Here is an 8,652-nt window from a genome sequence, read left to right on the forward strand (position 1 = left end):
CACAATGAATGTAACTGTGTTGTATACCTAAAATGTACCAGTAAAATAAATAAATAAATAAAGTTAATTGGTCTTCCATAAAGTGATGCAGAGGAAAATGAATGAACTCATCAATAAATGTGTTAAGAAAACTGGACATCCACACTCAGAAGAATGAAATTTGTCCCTTATCTCACACCATGCACAAAAGTTGACTTGAAAAGAAAAGAAGAAAGAGAAATGGGAGGGTGGAGAAAATAAAGAAGGGAATGGAATTAATATGAGAAAATGAAAAAATGGAAACAAAGTCTTTTTAAGTAGGGAGGGATGGAGGGGTTAAAGGAAGGGTAGGGGAATGGGGGAAATATAAGAACCAAGATAGATTATGTAAAGATGCAAATTTCCAATGGTAAATGTCATTATATTGTAAACCTAAAATGTACCAATAAAATTAAATTTTGTTAAATAATGCTCAGCATCACTCATTATCAGGGAAATGCAAATTAAAATGACAGTGAGAATGCCCTACTATCAAAAAACAAAAGAGAAATGTTGAAATGGATACAGTGAAAAGCACATAGTTATGCTTTGTTAGTGGGAATGTAATTTGGTAAGCTAGTGTGGAAAACAGTATAGGGAGTCTTCAAGAAATTAAAAATAGGACTGACACGGGATTCAGCATTTTCACTTGTCTATATCCAAATAAAATAAGTGATGCAGGATATGATATCATAGATGAAATATGAAAATAAATCTCCAGATCTATTTGATGTCTGATATGTTGAGCGCATGTTCTCTAAAATTTGAAGAATGAATTCTAGGAATAACAGCCATTAAGAGCAGGAAGAGATATTTATTGCTAGGACCACTCTTGAGAGGCAGAAGTTGTCCCAAATGGGTGGCCTGGGGACCCTACTTTACAGAGGAGTTTTACAGAGCAAAGCACATATGGGTACAGTGTGGATTACATCTATGATCAATGAATAAAGTCACACATATAGTTGCTTCAGTAATAGTGGTCCAAACAAGTCATACAACAAGTGTGGATGGAAAGAACAAAGACTTCCAGGATATGATGAGTCCAGAGGTCATTGGTCACTCATTTGGGTGACTGATGTCTACCAAGGCTTCATTAGGCCCAGTGCTTGTCCTTGAATGAAGTATTCAGGCCTGGTCACCTTGTCTTTATCTTGAGGCCTGGTCTCCAACAGATGCTTCTCCAGCCAAAGTTGTGATGTGTTCCACCTTTGCTCTGACTCTCTTGAAGGCTTAGCCCTGTCTTACTGCCTGCAATATTGCTATCTGACTTAGTTGTCAATGATACCAGTAGAGATGTGCCCCCCCATTCAATACAATATTATTCCCAATGGCCAAGACATAAAAATGATCATAGTGTCTACATGAATATGATATATGAATAAAGACAATGTGGGGCATGTGCATGTGTGTAATATTAAGAGATTTTTTTAAAAAATAGAATTCCTGCCATTACAAAAGCATGGAGGAAAGTGGCACAATGTTAAGTGAAATAAGCCAGGTACAGAGAGACAAATATTGCATGACTCCAGCTATGTACGGAACCTTAAAAAGTCAAAGTCAAACATAAAAAAGCAAAGTCCAAAATAGAGGTTACCAAATACTAGGTTGCAGGGTAATGTTGAGAAAATGCTAGAGGCAGTTTTAGAGACATACTGTACAATATGGTAACTACACTTATAAAATATTATATACAGTATCTGAAAATTGCCAAGAGTAGATATTAAATGTTCTTGTGACTTCCAACAATAAACATGATGTAAAGGAAATGTTAATTAACTTGATTTAGTTATTCACAGTGTATACAAATGTCAAAATATCACTTTATACATCTTATATACACAATTTTGTCAATTATATCTTAAAGCTGAGAGTGAAAAAAGTGCCCTATTTGAGAAATGGCAACCATCTCCAATCTACGTAAAATCCATCACATTCAGATTTTGATGACCTTGTACTAAAAATGGACAATTCTTATTTTAAACTGATTTTTCCAGCTCATTGTAGAAACAGACTGTGGAGCTTAGAAATCAAATTTTGCATCCTCTCCTCACCATGTTGTGCTAATTCTACTGTAGTAACGAAGACATAGGAAACAGAAAAGCAAAGGACAGAAAAGTAAATAATCCCATTGAAAGTTTTATAAAATCTATCTTCTTAGGAAAAGATTGATTGCTTTATAGCTATGGTAACTAGTAGCCACTAGAATTTAAATTTAATTTAGTCAATGACAACTTGCCTCAGGGAGCACAGTTTTGAAAGTCAACAATAAGTAATGGCTCCTCACCAATCAGGAATCAGCCAAGCAGGAACAGGCTCAGACTCAGTCCTTCAGATCTGACTGTAGGTGCCAAGCAATCCAGATGAGCTGTCTAGCCTCATCCCTATAACCATGTCTCTGAAGATGATGTCAACAGCACTCCTGAAAATCTGCCAAATCTAAACTCCCTTTCCCCCCAAGCTATATCAACAGTCTGCTCTGCTAAAGAGATGTCCCTGCGCAAAAATGTTCTCTTTTGCTATAGTTAACAATAAACTCAACTTTGGGCCTTTTGTTTCATTTAGTGAGTGGTCATCTCATAATCTATTTACATCTAAGCTATGTTGGTCTCTTTTCTTATCCATATCCAACACTTAACACTTCATAGAAACAGAGACTGAATCTGTGCTTGTTGCAGTCACTTTTCTGCTGACATAGGTAATACGTTCATTTCACTTGTTGAATAAATATTTGAGTACATTCAAGGATGTAAGATCAGATGGATGGACAGATATATTTAAAAGTAGGTGGTAGGATGGGTGAATGGGTGAGAGATCGGAAGCCAGAATTACACTGGCATCTACAGGTTTCTGGGACATGGCACTGTAGGCAAAGAATCAGTGGAATCGGTGGTTTAATAAAGCACCTTTTTTGGCATCAGGGACCAGTTTCATGGAAGACATTTTTTTTCCATGGACAAATGGGTAAGACAGTTCAGGATGATTCAAGTCTTTTGCAGGGTTGAAAATACAGAAGAAGCAGGCCCACTGCTCACCTCCTGCTGGGTGACTCAGTTTCTAAAAGACCATAGACTGATCCTGGTTTGTGGTCTAGAGGTAGCAAAAACAATGAAAAGTTTCCTTACACACAGATAAGAGTAAAAATAAAAGTAACTATATATGAGACACTGGGGAAAAAATCTCAAAATAGTTGGCAATGAAAATTAGTGGAATCCTTTTCTGATTCGCCAAAGAATGAGAGTGGGTCCATAAGAGAAGAACTGCTTCAGAGGCAATAGTGTCTAGTGCAAATGTAAGGTAAGTTTCGCCCTTTATCAAAGTTAAGTGGGACTTGAAGAAATTCACGTTACTATCATGGTCAGTAAATCATCTCCAAGTCACATAGAAACCTGAGAGCTGAAGGCACACTTGAGCATTTAATTTTATTCAAATCAAGTTGTTTTAGATTGGGTTCCCTGGAAGCAGAGCCCAAAATAGGAATTCTTGTTTCAATGACTTGTTGAAGAAGAGAGCAAGCAATTGAGAGTGGCTTAAGTAGAACAGTGTGGTGGGGGCAGTTAAGCAAAGATGCAATCTCATTTAGAGGCTTGATTCAATAAAACTCCCTTTAAAAGCTCAGAATTAGTAACTACTTCATAGAAAAGGTCCCACCTTGAGACCTGGCACTGGCCTCGGTCTGATGATAGTTGGGAATAGGGGATTGTTATGGTTTATATTTAGACTGCTTCCATGTGGACCCAGACAGGGCTTGTCGAAGATGAGGCCACGTTGGAAGATGTGTTTCACTGGGGGAATGACCTGGTAGAGTACATCTATCTCCTTCCCCGTTCTTCCCTCTTCTCTCTCTGCTTCCCGGCCCCCATGCTGTGAGCTTTCCTCCACCAGTCCCTTTCCCCATGCTGCTTCTGCCCTAAAGTCAGCAGGCTATGGACATCTTTAAAAAACAGGATCCAAAATAAACTTCTCCTCCTTTAATCTGTTCATGTTGGGCATTGAGTCCCAGCAACAAGAAAGTGACTGAGATAGGGGTCTTAGACTGTCTACTGAAGATGTTCTTTATTTGGTTATTGGCAGTTGCTCAAAGGAGGTGAAAGTGTCTGTGGTTTTTAGGGAACGTGTAAAGTAGCTCAGTGGAGACTGACAGGAAACACCAACAGCCTGCTCTCTACAAAGCTAGAACAGGATTTCAAAACTGAGCCAACATTGGCATTTAGGATCAGAAAAGTGTTGGCTGTGCAGACAATGCCATGGGCATTTAGGGTATTCTGTAACACCCTTAGCTTCTACTCGGTTTATACCAGTAGCACCCTGACTCTGCCCCAACTATAAGAACCAGAAATGTCTCCAATGTCACTAAATGTCCCTTGGGGTCCCAAATTCCACCGGCTGAGAATGACTAAACTAGTACAAGAAGAAAAAGTGATTGTTTTACTCTTTCTCTTCCTTAAGGCTTGGTTTTCATCTTCTCTACAAAAACTTCTTGGTTGGCTCTTTCCAAGGGCAGACAGCATATTTCCCTCCACCATGCATCCATTGCACCTAGGACTTTGCCCCATTGGAGTGTTTTCCACATTGTCTCTTCAGTGTTGACTTGCTGTCACTCTCGTTTCTCAGGACAGTATATGCTGTTTGTTCAGTTGCTTGCTTATTTTATGTTTAAGCATCTAGGACAGTTATGCAATTTCACCTGACAAACCTTCACTGAACACTTGCTATGAATCAGTTACCCACAACTCACATATTATTTGCTTCAATGCTTATGGTCTTTCCTACCTTCCTATAATATGGAGAGAAGATACTGTCCTTCCTCAACATCCCCAAAAGTGTAACTTCTTGTTTCTTGAAGAACAAGTCACTGTGTTACCCTATGGCTTCTGTGGCTCTGTGATGAATTATAGTTCCCACTGTCCCTCCAGGGAGAAGGTGCCCCAGAGTGGATTCAGTATCTCACACAGCAGGCATGTGCTGCACACTGCCTGTAATGAAAGTCAGCTGGTGAAGGATGTGCATAGGCTCAGAATGCTTGCCCAAGCTGGTCCCTAATTTACCAGCAGGATATTAACTCTGATGAGCTACTTACACAGAATGCCAGTAGCAAGTTGGGAGTATTATATTTGATAAACCTCTATTGGATTATCTAATTTTAATTATTTTTTTATTGAACAAGCTGGACAAAGAACAGTATTTAGTATGCTGCCCTTTGTATGCTTTACTTTTTTATTTTATTGAGTTTATTGGTACATTTTAGGTACACAGTACAATTATATTCATTATTGGGATCTTGTACCTTTAAATGACAGGTCTTGGTTCTCATTTTTTCCCCTTGTCCCTGCCCTCCCTTCCCTTCTATTGTATAAGAACTCATACAAATCATAGCCAGTATTTCTCTTAAAATTGTTGAAAGCCAGATTTTTCTATTACTAAAATCTAGTGTACCATATTAGCAACATGGTAAACAGAAAAAAATTTATAATAAACTGGAGAATTCAAATGAATTCTGACATTCTAATAGCAATTTTTCTTTATTTAGGTCATCAATGTTAAGGACATGCAACATAGTCTAAGAAACTGTATTTAGAATAGGCTTTTATTTGGCAACATCAGTTAGTTCTTTTAATACTCTGGTTTTCCCTATCTAATATTATCTAGAATATTTATGAAATATGCTGATATAGTTATACTAGAACTTTCAGGCAAAAAATTCCCAGATAATATTAGAGTCATACTTTCTTGAAATAAGGAAAGAATTTTTTAAATGTTATATCTTTATTATATATAACATATACTTACATATGTTATATATATATACATATGTACTCATATATTTGTATGTATTTATATTACTCCTTTAATAACTCTCTTACAGAGGTCAGCATAGCAGACTTAGTATCTAAGACATGATTTTGAAGCAGCCACAGGAGCAGGTCTGGAGATACAATACTGTGACTATTGGGAACTACCTGCTGTGGGAAGCACAGACATTCAGTAGAAAAAGCCAGATATTCCATTATATCTAAAGGTAAAAATATAATCTTCCTGTTATAACATATATCTGTATTAACACACCTTCAAAAGCAATGTGTTTTTGCATAAAACAGAAAACCTAAGAACTTTTTTCTTAGTTAAGACCCAGCTAGCTTAACTGCGTATTTTGACAAAAGCCATCCACCCACACCGTAAAGCTATACTCAAATACACAGCCAGACAGACATCAACATGCAGAAATCTTAAGGCTTTATGAAGAATATGTATGAATGTGCCAAATATTTTTTGACTATATAATTTCTTTAAAAGTTACTCCTAGACTTTAAGTGGCAGGATATACATTATAAATATTATAATTATATTACCCCAAAGTTGAAAATAATAGGGCAACACTTGGAAGAAAAGTTTACATGATGTTTGAGACATTACAACTATTCTTTGTAACACCAGCATGAATATTTTTGAGTGCAATAGTTTTATACCAGGACTAGATCAAAGAAACTTAACAGTCTTGTATATAAAATTTTAGCCTACCTGTCTTTGATGGCAGCATGATAGATGTGGGTGGATAGGCATTTACATTAATGCACACTCTTTGGGGGGAAAAAAACTTAAAGCAAAAGTGATCTTTCTTAGGTCACATTGAGATCCTGTTCTCTGGCTCTGTTTCCCAAATCCTAGAGCCTTGAGAGTTCCACTTCTGTTTCTTGTGAAATAAGTTTTCCCCTCTTCTAGCTAGAAACCATAAAGCTATCTTTGGTAGTGCTTTCTTTTTCATTCGCTAAGTTTCCATTCATTTCTAGCACAGTTCTTTTCATTCAATAAGAATGCAACAAATATGTCTTAAAATTTCTAGCTATAGATACATTTTACCTTAAAACATCTTTGCCTTTTACTTTTTTCCTTATTTCAGTTGTAACCCTCATTTTTATACCCTATTCATTCCACACAATGATTTCCTGGGAACTACAATACAATCTTATTGGCCCTACAGTGAACTGGATGCCATACTAATCTTCTTAAGACATCATTTTCATTATTAGTTTAAAACACTCAAATGACTCCACTCATGACTTTTCTTGATGACTGTTTAACCTAAGAGACCCCACCTTTCTCATCCATACTTTTTTTTTTACATCACTAAATAGCAGGTTTAACCAGATCACTGGGTTTCTTTCACACGTTCTCCTAGCCTAGAGACTCCTATTTTTCTAGTTATTAAATCTGTGTAGTTACCATAGTCATCTGATCCAAGAAACCTGTTTTAAAATATTGTGAAAAATAGTAAGCACTTGTTAAGTAAATATACTTACCAAAATGAGTTTCTGGTGCTCTTTTAGCTGCTTGAGGTAAACTGATAAGTTGGGACAGAACTGTAGTCTACAAATCAGTAAGACTGGCTCAGGGGGCCAGGGATTTAGCTCAGTGGCTCCTCCCCTGTCTTGCAAGCATAAGGTCCTAAGTTTGATCCCCAGTACTGCTTAAAAAAAAAAGATTGGCTCATATATAAAAAGGCAGTGTTTGCCTATATAAATGCATAAAGTGACTTCTGGATTAATTTATATCTTGCCTTATGTACACTTTGTAACTTTTTGTTGCTATTATGATGCTTAATTATATATGTCACCTTGACTAGTTATAAAGATGAATGATGTGAAGTGGTTGTAGGGTTTGAGTTGGGTCTCTAATATAATTATATTTTAAATGCTGATGGCTATATTTAGAAAGAAAGCATAATAGTCTATGACTTGAATAAGTCATCGAAATGTGTAAAATATCTACAATGAATAGTCCTAGTCAACCACTTAGAGGAAGTAAGTAGCTGTGTTACAGTGTATATAATATTTGTAACATTTTTGGAAAAGTAATTAATATATTGAGGTTAGCTGGTTACTTCTAATGTTGCTAAGTGAAGCGATGAAAGGAAAAAACAGTCAGAAATTCAAAATTCAAATTGAATTCCAAGCACAAGTAGCTTGAAGTCTTCTATATTTTCCCTAAAAGATGCCTTTATCTCCTATAGGGCTGAGAATGCTAAAAATTAAACACAGATTTCCATTCTGCAACTGGCTAAATTACGACACAAGTTGAACTTCCTGCCTGTGTGGGTATCTACAACTAAGTTACAGGCACTGACTGGAAATAATGGGATATTTTAAATTGAATAGGTCCATGTGGGAGAAGCTAAACAGAACTGGAGAGATTGATCCCCTAAATTCTGGTAAGTTGTGTCTGCCAGGGGAAGATTTTCCTTTCCTTAGGGACGTGCATGCTATACACCTAGTGAAGTAGATCTTTCCCCTCCTCATGAGGGATTAGCCCTACATTGCCTCAGAAAACTATATGACCTCCTCCAAGGCAATTGCCACGCAAGGCAATTGCCACACAAGGCAATTGCCATGCAAGGCAAAGCTGATTTGCTTCAGGATGCTCCCCTGTCTTGTCCCTTTGCTTCTAACTCTGTCATAAGATTCATATCCCAGAAGGCTACTAAAGGTGACATGCAAAGTATGACTCATGAGAATGTATACTACATTCCAAGAGAAGTATATGATTTTTTAAATTTTATGCAGGCAAGGGGCCAGGGACTTAGCTCAGTGGTTCCACTGCGTGCCTTGTAAGGGCAAGGACCCAAGTTCGATCCCTGGTACC

The sequence above is a fragment of the Fukomys damarensis genome, unplaced genomic scaffold (assembly GCF_012274545.1).
Source record: "Fukomys damarensis isolate Sample0158 unplaced genomic scaffold, DMR_v1.0_HiC HiC_scaffold_38, whole genome shotgun sequence".
NCBI lineage: Eukaryota > Metazoa > Chordata > Mammalia > Rodentia > Bathyergidae > Fukomys > Fukomys damarensis.